Here is a 13,857-nt window from a genome sequence, read left to right as displayed (position 1 = left end):
TCTTGGCAGCCTTGTGTGTGTGGGAGATTAGGTAGTTACCATCTCAGCATAAAATATGCCATCTGATCAATCAGTCAGAAGCCTTTATATTCCCAATGACTGGAACATTTTCAAAATAGTTTCATTAGACTCAGGTTTGGGTGTGGACCTGGGAAAAGCAGATTTGAGTTTGTATTCTGTTCCAGGGATCACTGGGTGGTCCTGGCATTTTAATACAGCTTGCTTTAAAAAAAAGGTGAAGTATGTAAAGCACTTTGAAAGATCTTTGAAGACATTATTAGCAAGCAAGAACACATAAGGACAGGAGATTTTGCTGCATGAATTAGAATAACAAATGGCACACACCAGTTACTCAAATTAAAATGAATGCTATTCAGAGACAGCCACATTCTTTTAGCATATGAGATGGAAAGGCTTCCTTCTCTCTCTTCTGGTGATAAATCTCCACAACACAAAAAAGTAAATAACTAAAAATGTGTTGCCTTTTCATTATACTTCAAAACTGCTACCTGAAGCCAAAGCATTATGCCTCATGATAGAGCTACCACAGTATAAGAATTATGGCAAAGTTGGGAAGACAAAAGGAGATGGATTTGTTCCTTTCAGTTAGTTCTCCATCTGTCGTAAACATACAGTAACTAATCATGTCTTTTTGATTGACAGAGAGAAGGTGGGTGTCAGAGAAAGAGATATAGGAACACTTGGGCATGGAAACCGCTGTATAGGAATTGTGTTCCCCTCCACTGCATTCTAAAGTACAGGTAAGATCTAGATCTATGGCCATCTTTCCCAAATACCAACCTCTCACTGGCACACTCCTCCCAACCATCTACCCTCTGCTGTGTATTCAGGATTAGTTTGAAAAGACCTGTAACATGAACAATGATCATGGGAGGGGTGTATGTGTTATGTTAAATCACTTTTCTCTTTTACTTTGAGTAATTTTTTTGTGCCAGAGCAACTTGAGAAACTGGTGTGAGAGAATTGGCTGTCTGCAAGGACATTGCCCAGGGGTTGCGCAGATGTTTTTGATGTTTTTACCATCCTTATGGGAGGCTTCTCTCATGTCCCACATGGGGAGCCGGAGCTGACAAAGGTAGCTCATCCGTGCTCTCCCCAGATTTGAACCAGCAACCTTTAGGTCAGCAACCCAACCTTCAAGTCAGCAGACCTGCCAGCACAAGGGTTTAACCCATTGCACCACCGGGGGCTCCATATTGAACACAGTTCTTATCATTGTACAAAAACACCTTTGGGTGAGTTTTCCACAGAGAGGCTTTGTTCCAACCACTAACAGAGACCACATGAGATTCACATGCTCACCTACTCTCTTGAATTCCTCTGGCCTAGATCTTTCCAGAAGTTAAAATCTGCGGTGTTTCATCAAATGGACCTTTCATTAATAGAGAACATTTAAAATCCTCTTCAAAAATGTCTGGATACTCATTTAACAGCACAGATGGCATTTTACTCTATCTGCTATCTGACTTCAGTGAATTCTCCTATGACAACTTTAATGGAAAAGGGGAAAACATCATACATGTCTGTGATTGTTGCTGATGCCAAAAAAGCATTTTGAAATTTTGATTATAAGTATCCAGATAAAATGCCTGTTGAGGGCAAAGGAGCTATGCCAATGTTCAGAAAGATAAAAATGCCATTGGATTGGATCCAGTCCTAATCATACATATAGGTCAGTTATATTCATGGGACGTATACTAGCCATGAGTAATATGAGTCCCACTGATTTCAGTGGGTCTGCTCTTATCTACGATAAGCCCTAGATACACAACATATCATAGTTTCTATTCTATTTGTGGAATTCTGAGTGTTATTATTGTCATGTCTCATTTAGATATGGAACTGCGGTGGCGCAATGGGCTAAACCCTTGTGTCAGCTGAACTGCTGACCTGAAGGTTGCCAGTTTGAATCCATGAGATGGAGTGAGCTCCTGTCTGTCAGCTCTAGCTTGTGGGGACATGAGAGAAGCCTCCCAGCAGGAACATAACACATCAGGGCATCCCCTGGCCAATTCTCTCACACCTGAAGCAACTTGCAGTATGTTCTCAAGTCACTTCTGACATGATTTTAAAATTTAGACCTTTGGGAATTATTTTATAAATGTTGGAAGCTTGGAAGCTATTGACAGATTTATCTGTCAATAGCTAGGGATTGCAGAATCTCAGAGAAGAGGCATACCAATAGTGTGATGCATTGTGTGATGGAATGATGGTCCAGCTGGAATGCCTGGTTGCCTGCCTTGGGTGATAAAGTCCTGTGTCACAGTCTGAATTGTTCCTGAAAGGCAAATATATATTAGTAACCATTGTTACTCAACTGATAAAAGAAACTAGTGACAACATAGCAATTAAGACTAAGGACCTCATCACATTAAGGCTGGGATTTGCCTCACATTGTGGCAAATCCATAGGGACCTGCAGGGAGGACCTGTCATTCAACGCCCCGCATCACCCACCTTCCCCCTCAACCCTTCCCACAGGGAGACGTGTCTGCTGTCTGGTTTACATGGTTTTTCTATGCAATGCAAGAAGCCTCCTGTGTTGCCGCTGCCATGGCTTATCACGGAAGTGAAGTGGAAGTGACGTACGATGGGCAATTTTGCCTGTCTGATGAGGCTGTATGAAACAGTCACAAGTGTCTTGCTGTAACATTTGTTACTATCCAACAAGATTTTGTTCTAAATTTCAAGTGTATCATGTAACGGAGGGGGCATATCTAATGAAGAAGTGAGAAAGAAGGGGGGTAGATATATTATATTCCAACTCCCTAAAGTATATATACAAATACATACCACTGACAAGATTGTAGTCATGCAGCACAAGCAACACAATTGAAGCTGCTTGTTTCCTTGGAGGTAAAGCTCTGATAGATTTTGTGTAATATATTGGTGCACTGTGTTCTTAAAAGGCTGTATGGGAAATTAAAGCAAGCAGCTCTCATCCTCCAGTAAGCATCTATTTCAGCTCCATTCCTCCTCTACAGCCTTCTCTCCCCAGAGTACTGCTTCTCATATATAAAGGCTGCAACATGTTATATGTGAGGCCGTTTTTCAAAATTTCCCAGAAATGTTCATTAGTCCAAAACACAGCTGCTAGGTTACTGACTGGGGGCCGGGCCAGCTCCTGGGAACATACCTCTCCAGTTAAGGACATAAGAAGAGAAGAAGGGCCCTGGTGGATCAGATCAAAGACCCATCCTGTCCAGCATCCTGTTTCCCACAACTGGATGCTCCTGGGAAACTGACGTGAAGGACACAGAGGCAAAAACTCTCTCTTGCTGTTGTTGTCCAGGGACTGATATTGAGATACTGCCTGTAGGGTTTTACTGTTATGAAGACCAGCCAAACAAGGCAACCACATTTGATGCCAGATGCTGGGGATGTTGTGGGGAAAAGGTTGTGGACTGTAGGAGGAAAGAGCTCTGCATGCTATTTCTGCTCTCGGTTTCTTCAATTAGCGGGCTTTATAAACCCTGAACATACAACTTTACCCTTAAAGAACTCTGCCTCTGAGCACGGTTCACAATATCATAGGTGTTTACCTTTAAAGCTCTGCATTGCTTAGGAGCTGGGTAAATGAAGGACTTCCATCCTTACTCCCAAGCTGCACATATGCTCTGGTTTATCTTTGGAAGCCTTCATTTCAGGGTCTTTTCCTTTAAGGTTATGACATTCTTGAGTGTTAAAAATCTCTGTGTTCCCAGTGTTAGAAATCTCTACAGAGCTTTAGCTGGCACCTACTCTTGAATACTTTCAGTATCGGCCAATGACCTTTTCATGTTTTCCCAGGCTTTTAAAAAATGCAGTTATTTTAATTGCTTTTCTTTCATTGCAGATACTATTTTGGTTGGTTTTTAAAAAACAAAAACAAAAAAAACAAAACCTTAACTATTATTATTCATCACTGGATCTTTGTGCTTAAACTCCTTTACATTTTGAGCTATCCCCACAGAAAGGAAGAGGATACATTCTTTCAATGAATACAGTAAATTTCAACCTCTGGAAGTGAACTGTAAACAATCAGTCTCTAGACAACAAAATGTGTGTGGCATGGCTTGGACATAAAATCTTTCCTTCACTTCTCCCTGATTTTTAATAATAACTTGCTTGCTGAAGTTTGCTCACATTCTTTTGACTTTCTGCTTGGCTTAAGAACAGTGTAACCAACCAACATATGAACTTTTTAGTATTTCCACTGGCCAGCGTAACTTCCTCTGCTTCTTATAGTAATCCCCCACTGAACTCGACTGGGATTATTTTTGAGAAGACCTATCTAAGATTGTTTTGTCAGAGTCACTTTGACACTGCTTCACAGAAGGCAGTTTCTAAAATTGGGTGCCTTTTTGTTTTTGAACAATGGAGGCCATTCATCAGGGTTTTCTCCCTTCCCTCCTTTCATGTGTGACAAGACACAAAACCTGCAGTTCCAAAGGAACATGTGTGCAATTCAAATATCTAAGTCATGCAAAAATAATATTATATTTAGGGCAGAGATGTAAATTCTTGATTACCTGGGCAGACAAAGATAAACAATTACTCTAGTTTTTATCATCTGTGCAGGAGAAAACATGTATATCTTTACAGTATTCTCATATCAATGCTCCAAAGTGTTGTGAAGGGATTATTCTGCAAAGGAAATATACGGATTTTTTTTGTACAAAGAACATATTTTCTGTGTGAGCAAGAGTATTTTCTACACAGGAAACTTATTTTCTGAATTGGAAACCTGTTGGATTTTTGTAGGTGGTGTATGAGTGTTTTGGAGACAAAGGGTCTCTTGTATTTCTCCACAGAATAATTCCTCCACAATACTTCAGGATGTTCAAATATACAGAACTGTAGAAACTGTTCTAATATTCTACCCAACAGCAAGGAACCACCTTTTGACATGGAAATAAATATTTTCAATATACTTTCCATCTATCATTTATTAAGGTCTCAGGACTGTGAAGTATCAGTTAACTATTGTGCTTCTCCAGGCAGAGTCCTTGCTAACTCTGAGGCTCCTTCCACATAGCTATATAAAATCCCAAACTATCTGCTTTGCATTGGGTTGTATGGCAGTGTGGACTCAGATAACCCAGTTCAAAGCAGGTATTCTGAATCACCTTGATATTCTGGGTTATATGGCTGTGTGGAAGGGCCCTGGGATTAGTCTACCTGCCTAGAGACCCAAAGAAGCACAGCAGTTCACTGAGACTTCAGACATTGGTCTGGAGAACAAGAATAATTTATTTATTTTATCTCTCCATTTCCCCTCATTTTATTCAGCTGGTAGCAGGATTCCCCGAATCAGTGCAACAAACATTTGTTCCATGTCAAAACACAAAAAGGTCCAAGAATGATTGGAGGAGACTAGTAAGATAGACAGCAGACCATGGAATTGGAGCTCAGTGGGTTAAACCCTTGTGTCAGCAGGACTGCTGATTTGAAGGTTGGGTTGCTGATCTGAAGGTTGTCAGTTCGAATCCAACCTGGGGAGAGCGTGGATGAGCTCCCTCTATTAGCTCCAGCTCCATGCAGGGACATGAGAGAAGACATGGTAAAAACATCAACATATCCAGGTGTTCCCTGGGCAACATCTTTGCAGACAGCCCATTCTCTCACACCAGAAGTGACTTGCAGTTTTTCAAGTCGCTCCTGACACCAAAAAAAAAAATCATGCCATTTGGAGCAGGAAAGAAAGTGGACCATTTGAGTCAAGATTTATGAACCTTCCTCTTGTACAAGTTCTGACAGCAGTGATGCAGGAACTTGTAGGGGAAACGGTCCAAAAGATGACAGTGGACTAATTTGCAAGTCAGGTGAAGGGTTACAGAATTTTCTGGGAAACAGTACGAGATCTCAGGGCTCCTGTAATACTTCAAATTTTTCAGGAAACAAAAGTCCTATGAAATTCTTGTTATGGCAAGCAATCATAATAGATTCTGATTACTGCATTTGTACTAAATCCTGGGGACAGGGGAATAAGTTAGTGGAAGTACACGTGGGCTCACTCTCAAGTATGGGATTTGGGATACCCATATTACCCTGATATAGGACCACACTTTAGAACTCCTAATATGGGATGTCCTATATAAAACAAGCAACCTGGGACCCTTATTCTGGTAAGAAACACTTACTTTGCTCTTTGTTAATTTTTACCATGATACCTCTCAGAACTGGCATCAATATTAACAGATAATAATTTCATAGTTCCTGTAGTTCTTTATATCAGGAGCAGCTGGTCCCTTCCATGACAGTGCAACAGTCAACCCACTCTCGGATTTAGTCTGAACTGTTCAAGGTGATGAACTGTTAGTGAACTTTTCAAGACATTCACCTATTTTAGGGATAATGTTCATGACCCTGGGTAGCACCTTTAGAGTACAGACTAAAACTTGGGATGGATTCATCACCCTACTGGCATGGAACTATCCAGCCACTGCAGCTTGAAATATATCTGGCATAAATGTGAGTTTTCCAGTAAAACTGTATTATGCTCCTATGAGTCATCTTCTTCACAGATGTATTGTTTTTACGTTGTCCTGAGCTAGTTTAATATGAATCTTAAACAAAGCTTATAAAATAATAGGAGACAAACCTGGTACACTGAGTCCTCATAGGCAACACGTATAGCAGGATATTAGTAAAAACGTACCAGCAAAGACCAATTGGCAGATATTAACCAATAACAGAAAGTAATTAGCAAAGGAGGAAGAGTAACTGAGTGAGAGCATTGTGAATGATATAAAGAGTTCACTCCAGAAAAAAACATGAAAATGAACATACTTTGTTTTAGAATAGCTATCTGAAAATAGTTACTGTGTACAAATTCTGTATTCTGCTCAAAAATGAAGACAACAATTGCAATGCAAATCAAAGTCCCAGTTGTGATCTTATCCATTCTTAAACCTAATGATTTCTCTATTTCTAAGAGGTCCTATCTCTGCCCTTCATTTAATCCATTCTTATCCCCCCTGCCCCTATCTCTATTTCTGACTGGTCCCAGACAGGCCTCTGGTTTATATGTTCATTTCCCTTATTCCCCCCCTCCCCTCCCCATTTCATGAGTCAAGACTGCCTGGCTTTACTTAGGCTTACCAGTCTCCTCTTTTTGTAGCCTTTGCAAGCAAATATTTAGAGGTTGCATGGAAGCATCCTATTTGCACATCCATGTACATAGGCTTAGCTCCTCTCAGAGCGCATACAAGACATGTTGCTGAAACAAAGGGCCAGCTAAGTGGGTGGACAGTTTATTTTTATTTGAAATTTGGTGACAAGGCACCAATTCATCTATACTTCAAGGGGGCAGACAAATTTAGGTTATTCAGGCATTTGCTGTGGATGACTTTCATGAATGGTGAGTCAACTAGAGGTTTTAATCTGAATTTTAAAGTGCTAAACCCACTGACATGGAGGCTGCCAGCTACCTCTAGGTACAAGGTGGGCTACATCCATAAAATATTCTTCTTTTCCCCAACACCTTGCTATCTTCTACATATCTGGATGGGGGCCAATAAATTGAAATTGAATCCAGACAAGACGGAGGTCCTCCTGGTTAGTCGCAAGGCTGAACAGGGAATAGGGTTACAGCCTGTGTTGGACGGGGTCGCACTCCCCCTAAAGACGCAGGTTCGCAGTCTGGGGATGATCCTGGACTTATCGCTGAGCCTGGAGCCTCAGGTTTCAGCGGTGACCAGGAGAGCCTTCGCACAACTCCGCCTCGTGCGCCAGCTGCGCCCGTTCCTTGGGAGGTCTGACTTGGCCACGGTGGTCCACGCTCTGGTCACATCCTGGCTGGATTACTGCAACGCACTCTACGTGGGGCTGCCTTTGAAGACAGCCCGGAAGCTCCAGCTGGTGCAGCGGGCGGCAGCCAGGTTAATAACGGGAGCGGCTTACAGGGAGCGTACAACCCCCTGTTAAGCCAGCTCCACTGGCTGCCGATATGCTACCAAGCCCAATTCAAAGTGCTGGTTTTGACCTACAAAGCCCTAAACGGTTCTGGTCCTGCCTATCTATCCGAACGTATCTCCTCCTATGAGCCCGTTAGAACCTTAAGATCTTCCGGGGAGGCCCTGCTCTCGATCCCACCTGCCTCGCAGGCGCGACTGGTGGGGACAAGGGACAGGGCCTTCTCGGTGGTGGCTCCTCGGCTGTAGAACTCCCTCCCCAGCGATATCCGGCAAACCCCATCCCTCCTGGGATTTAGAAGAAAACTAAAAACTTGGCTCTGCGCCCAGGCATTCAGCGAATAAGCTCATTGGCTAATGTAATCGGATCGCAAATCTGGAATTGTAGCAGTATTGAATGACTGAGGATGGTGCAATATCGCTGCCTTGCAGCATTTTAATTTTTGTATATTTTTATCATGTTTTAATTGTTTTGTTTTATAGTATATTTGTTGATGGCCCTCGTGGCAGAATGTAAGCCACTCTGAGTCCCCTTGGGGAGAAGGGAGGGGTATAAATGCATGTAATAAATAAAAAATAAATAAATACATATAGAAGTCAAAATATGTCTTGTTGAAGGCTTTCATGGCCAGAATCACTGGGTTGCTGTGATTTTTCTGGGCTGTATGGCCATGTTCCTGAAGCATTCTTTCCTGACGTTTCATCCACATTTATGGCAGGCATCCTCAGTGGTTGCGAGGTATATTGGAAACTAGTCAAGTGGGGTTTATATATCTGTGGAAGGTCCAGGGTGGTAGAAAAAACTTGTCTGCTTGAGGCGAGTGTGAATGTTGCAGTTGGCTACCTTGATTAGCATTGAATGGCCTTTCAGCTTCAAAGCCTGGCTAGTAGCTCTATATAACATAGAATATGTCATCTGTGAGTAAATCCTCAGTACTCTACCCAATGAAAGGGATGGCCATGGCTCTTCAATGCAGGAAAGAATCCTGTTCCAATTAAGAATCACCCTCATATTAAGGAACTCTATACACTTCTTTAGTAAGACACCAGTATGCTTTCAAGTTCTTTGCATTATGGGCCAATTAAAAAGCAAACAAACCTGGTACTCATTATAACAGTTGGCTGTGTTTCCAATGAGTCTAATTTTTGTAGGCATTCAAAAACCTGTTTATACAAGCTGAGAGCAGAGACTCTTTTTCTCTCCATCCTCTGACCTCCTGCAAATTTAAACAATCCTTATCTAAGATGAATTTACATGAAGCTACAAAGCAATAAAAAGCCTTATAAAGTCCACTAATTATACCCACATTTTAAAACGGCACATTTTCTCCATGCTCAGGAGATAACATCTTGTAAACTTCTCTGCAGGCTAATCTTGTTACTGAATGTCAAAACAAGGTCTTTTCTGCAAAAGATCTCAGTGGTTTCTTCTAATGTGAGGCAGGGCTGGAAAAAAGAGGAACACAGGATGCTTCCTTCATCCGTTTAGCTCAGTTTTTGTCTGCAGACTGTAGGTGCATGTTGTTTTAGGCAAGATGCTTTCTCAACCTACCTAGATATGCTGGGAATTGAAGCGAAGAGCTCCTTCATCCTCTCTATTGCACCATCATCGTCATCTTGCTCAGATGAGCTGCAGTTATTCTTTCAAGTCTTCCTTCATTTTCCAGCTGACAAAAGTTATCGAGAAATTTTGTATCAATGTTTCCAATATCTTGTGACATGACAAAATGTATGAAAATATTGTGCATTTCTGGGGACTCTTGGTACACCAGTCTGATTTAAATTCCACATCTGTCTGGCACCTCATAGACTGTGGGAGATGTGCGGCCTCCAACCAAAAATTTAGCTTCCTGTAGCCTTGACAAACCTGAGATGAAGAGAAAGCCAACTCCTTATAATTCCCAGCTTGAAGTTGGACTTAAATTCCTCCTAATCATAGGGATCTTCCAGCATGGAGAAAACATTTATTTGTGTTGGTAGTAGTACAACATTAAGGAATTTATGGAAAACATCAAAGAAGCAACTTTATAATCTTCTCTTTCAGAAGGATTTATACAGTGAACAAGCCATTCTTTTTGTGACTTGGCCACACTACCCAATTGTATCACTACCCAATTACTGTTTGTCAGTACTTATTGTTAAGAGTACTTATTGTTTCAGTGTCAACATTGCCTGAGCTCTGCGAGTGCAGCATTTTTCTGAATGAAGCAGAGAGTGTTTGAGGATCAGAATATCCGTAGGGATACCAAGGTGCTTGTTTATAAAGCTATTGTCCTCTCAGCCCTGCTATATGCCTGCAAAATTTGGACTATCTACAGATGTCACACTCAACTCCTGGAACGATTCCATCAGTGTTGCATCCAAAAATCTCTTAGGAAGACAGGTAGACAAATGTCAGTGTACGGGAAGAAGCAAAAACCACTAGAATTGAAGCAATGTTCCTATGCCACTGGACTAGTATGTTGTCTGAATGCTCGATCACGGTCTCCCCAAGCAGTTACTATACTCCCAACTCAAGAACGGAAAACAGAATGTTGGTGGACAAGAAAAAAGATTTAAAGATGGGCTTAAAGCTAACCTTAAAAACTGTGACATAGATACCGAAAACAGGGAAGCACTGGCCCTTGAGTGCTCTAGTTGGAGGTCAGCTGTGACCAGCAATGCTGTGGAATTTGAAGAGGCACGAATGGAGGGAGAAAGGGAGAAATGTGCCAAGAGGAAGGTGTGTCAAGCCAATCCTAACCAGGACCGCCTTCCACCTGGAAATCGATGTCCTCACTGTGGAAGAACATGCGGGTAAAGAATAGGGCTCTATAGTGACCTACATATCCATCACCAAGATACTATACTTGGAAGGCCATGAAATTCGGACAACGAGGGATCACCTAAGTAAGTAAGTTAAGATAGCAATTAATGTGTGTATTTGCAGTTCATTTTCCCCACAACTCTCCCACAGTGTGTATGTAATAGTCTGTTAATTGAGTCAGTATTCCATGCATCTAATGAATTAGCCTGCAGTCCATGAAAGCTTATGCCAAGCCAAACCTGCTAGCTGCTATGGTGCCACCAGACTCTCTGTTGCTTTTTCTTTGATAAACTAACACAGCTACCATTCTGGAAAACATATAATCCATTTCCATCTCTTCATCCACCTCCTGACCCACACAAACAGAAAGTATGAGCAACTACTTAGTTAAGAATGTGTAACTTTGACAGAGCCAGAATCTATGGAGGGCCTGGGACTTACAAATTATGCCAGACCATTTTGTTTACATAACTAATGCAAGTGTTGCCTTCAGACCTGAACCTTGAGTGTGGTGAGGAGAAGCTGGCTTAAAAGCTTCCTTACACTTCAGTGTGAATCAGAATATTTTAAAAACTGGCTGCAAACAATAATTTCATTTCCCAGAAGTATAAGTGATCTGTCTCAGTTATGGAAACAAATCTCTAACAGGAACTAAAGTGTGTGTGGTGGGGGAGAACCCTTCATCTAGTTCTGCTGGAGGAGTCACAAGCGGGGCAAAACTTCTTTTCCAAAAGAGATGACAGTTGTTTACATTTTCCTATGGAAGAATCGAGCCAGTCTGCAAGTTTATTTTTAGTGAGCATAAACTTGACTACTTGCCTCTTCTTTCTCTCTAGGGCTGAGTGTTGGATATAAAAATGATTAAACGCCAAGACAAAGCACTGTCTGATCTTCAGTCAGAGAGGCAGGCGCTTGGATTCTCATGAATATTCTTCAAAAGAAAGAAGAAGAAGCTGCAGAATCTTTTCACATCATTTATTTGTTTGTCTGACTTCACCAACATATTTTTAGATCTGGCATTATCCCAATGCACTTTACTTTAAAAAAAAAAAAGAGAGAGAGAGAGAGAGAGAGAGAGAGAGAGAGAGAGAGAGAGAGAGAGAGAGAGAGAGAAATCCAAGTAATGGTACGAGGCATCAGCTCTGAGCTCCCCATACCGATGTTCAGTTCCCATGGAACACCAATACTGGCAACAAAAGAAATCATAAAGAAATGTGACAGAAGCATTCTGCCTTTGGCTTTCTGACAACTGTTATTTCACAGATTTTTTTTCTCTGCTTTCCCAGAAGGACGTATAAGGGCTGCCTCAGTGTGAACTGGTCAAAGGTGGTGTGAATGATTCTAAATAAAGTCAGAGGATGCAGAATAGCTTCACAGCTGCTGTTGCTAGAGTTAATGGTATGATGCAGAGTCCACTCATACAAATCTCTTAGGTCTTTTGGAGTGGTCAAGGACAAGGCCAGTCCTACTATTAGGTAAAATGAAATGGGTAGTGCAACAAGGTCTTAGAGGAGAAAGGTATATGTCAGCTCTTCTATTACCAGTATTGGGAAAAATGATTTTCGCAACAAGCTTTTTGAGTATAGAGTCAAGGCAAAAGAAGTCTTGTTCTTTCGGCTGTTTCACACACCTAAATCATAGCACTATGATTCTTTTAAATCACCATGTCTGTTTTCTGTGGAATTCTGGGACTAATAGTTTAATGAGTCCTTTTTGGTAGAAACTTCCAAATATACCTCCCCAAACGGCAAAACTCAAGATTCTTCATGAGATTGCCCTGGCAGCACCATAACACTATGACTATGTAGTGTGAAATGACTTCTTGTCTTGAGCCAGCCCCATGTGTAAAAGTTTGAATTCTTGTATGATGCTATTGAAAGCCCTCATTCAGCACTAACATCCCATTGTTATATGAATGTTGTTGTTCATGCTATGTGAAAATGGGGAGAAAAAGCATGTAATCTAGGTTATTTCAAATTTTACATATATATCTTAAAGCAGTGATTCTCAACCTGGGGTCCCCAGATGTCTTTGGCCTTCAACTCCCAGAAATCCTGACAGCAGGTAAACTGACTGGGATCTCTGGGAATTGTAGGCCAAAATCATCTGGGGACACCAGGTTGAGAACCACTGTTTTAAAGAAATGTGACATTCAGCACAATGCAGTTAACATGTAACAAAAGTGATGGATGGGCAAAGACTGTTCACATCTATAATACTGATATCAGCCCACATCTATACCTGGTTCATGCTTGCTTTCATTGTGTATGTGTTTTTAAGAGGATTAAATTACTTTTATTTGCTCCCACTGCACCCCAAACATGTATAACTTTGTACTCATGTTTTAATCTGCAAAAACTGTTTGACCTTAGTTGACCTAGATGCTGTTTAAAAGCACTCATTTTCCTGTGTGGACTTTTCCAATGTTACTTTTTTGTTGAAACACACCCTCAGATATCTGTCCATGTATTTTAATATATGCATTTCATTGCATGTATTTATGGTGATAGGTTTTGACCAGAGGCGGTTCAACCACCAGGCCAACTAGGCAGTTGCCTGTGGCGCCATCCTGTTGGGGGCGCCATCGAGGCAACTCCTGTCTCCTGCGGCCTGCCTCCGCAAGGTATTGAACTGCTTTTTCTGTTGATTTGTTGTAAAACATGATGTTTTAGTGCTTAATTTGTAAAATCTTAATGTAATTTGATGTTTAATAGGCTTTTCCTTAATCCCTCCTTATTATCAAACATTTTCGCTTATCCAATGCTTTTATTTTTCAGTGATTGGTTTGGGGGGGGGGGGGGCAAAATTCTGTTCACCTACACTTGAAAAATACCTAGGGCCAGCTCTGGTTTTGACTATGTTGTGACCCGCCTAAAGCTGTGAGGAGAGATGGATACCAAATAAAATTGATGATGATGATGATGATGATGATGATGATGATGATGATGATGATGATAATGATGATAGGATTCTAGGTTTCCAATGTGAGGACTCCATTTTCTTGCAAATATGGACCAAGACAAATCTCTTAAACTTTGACTAAGGACCATTAGATAGGGTGAATTCAGCATCCTAAGATGCTTTCACCCCATCCAGAGAATGGAGCCCCACACCAGAGATCACATGACGTTGTGTG

At 41.3% G+C, this 13,857-nt stretch overlaps 1 long non-coding RNA gene across 1 annotated transcript in view; it reads left to right on the top strand.

Moving 5' to 3' along the window:
* Nucleotides 1–13,646, top strand: part of LOC134299178 (uncharacterized) — a 30,094-nt gene extending 16,448 nt beyond the window's left edge. The window contains exons 2-3 of the long non-coding RNA XR_010006337.1: nucleotides 664–761; nucleotides 11,558–13,646. This is a non-coding gene — a long non-coding RNA (uncharacterized LOC134299178). The remainder of the gene's footprint in view (nucleotides 1–663; nucleotides 762–11,557) is intronic.
* Nucleotides 13,647–13,857: the final 211 nt, after the last annotated feature.

Source organism: Anolis carolinensis, chromosome 5, assembly GCF_035594765.1.
Source record: "Anolis carolinensis isolate JA03-04 chromosome 5, rAnoCar3.1.pri, whole genome shotgun sequence".
Taxonomy (NCBI): domain Eukaryota; kingdom Metazoa; phylum Chordata; class Lepidosauria; order Squamata; family Dactyloidae; genus Anolis; species Anolis carolinensis.
This window is presented reverse-complemented; position numbering and strand designations above follow the sequence as displayed.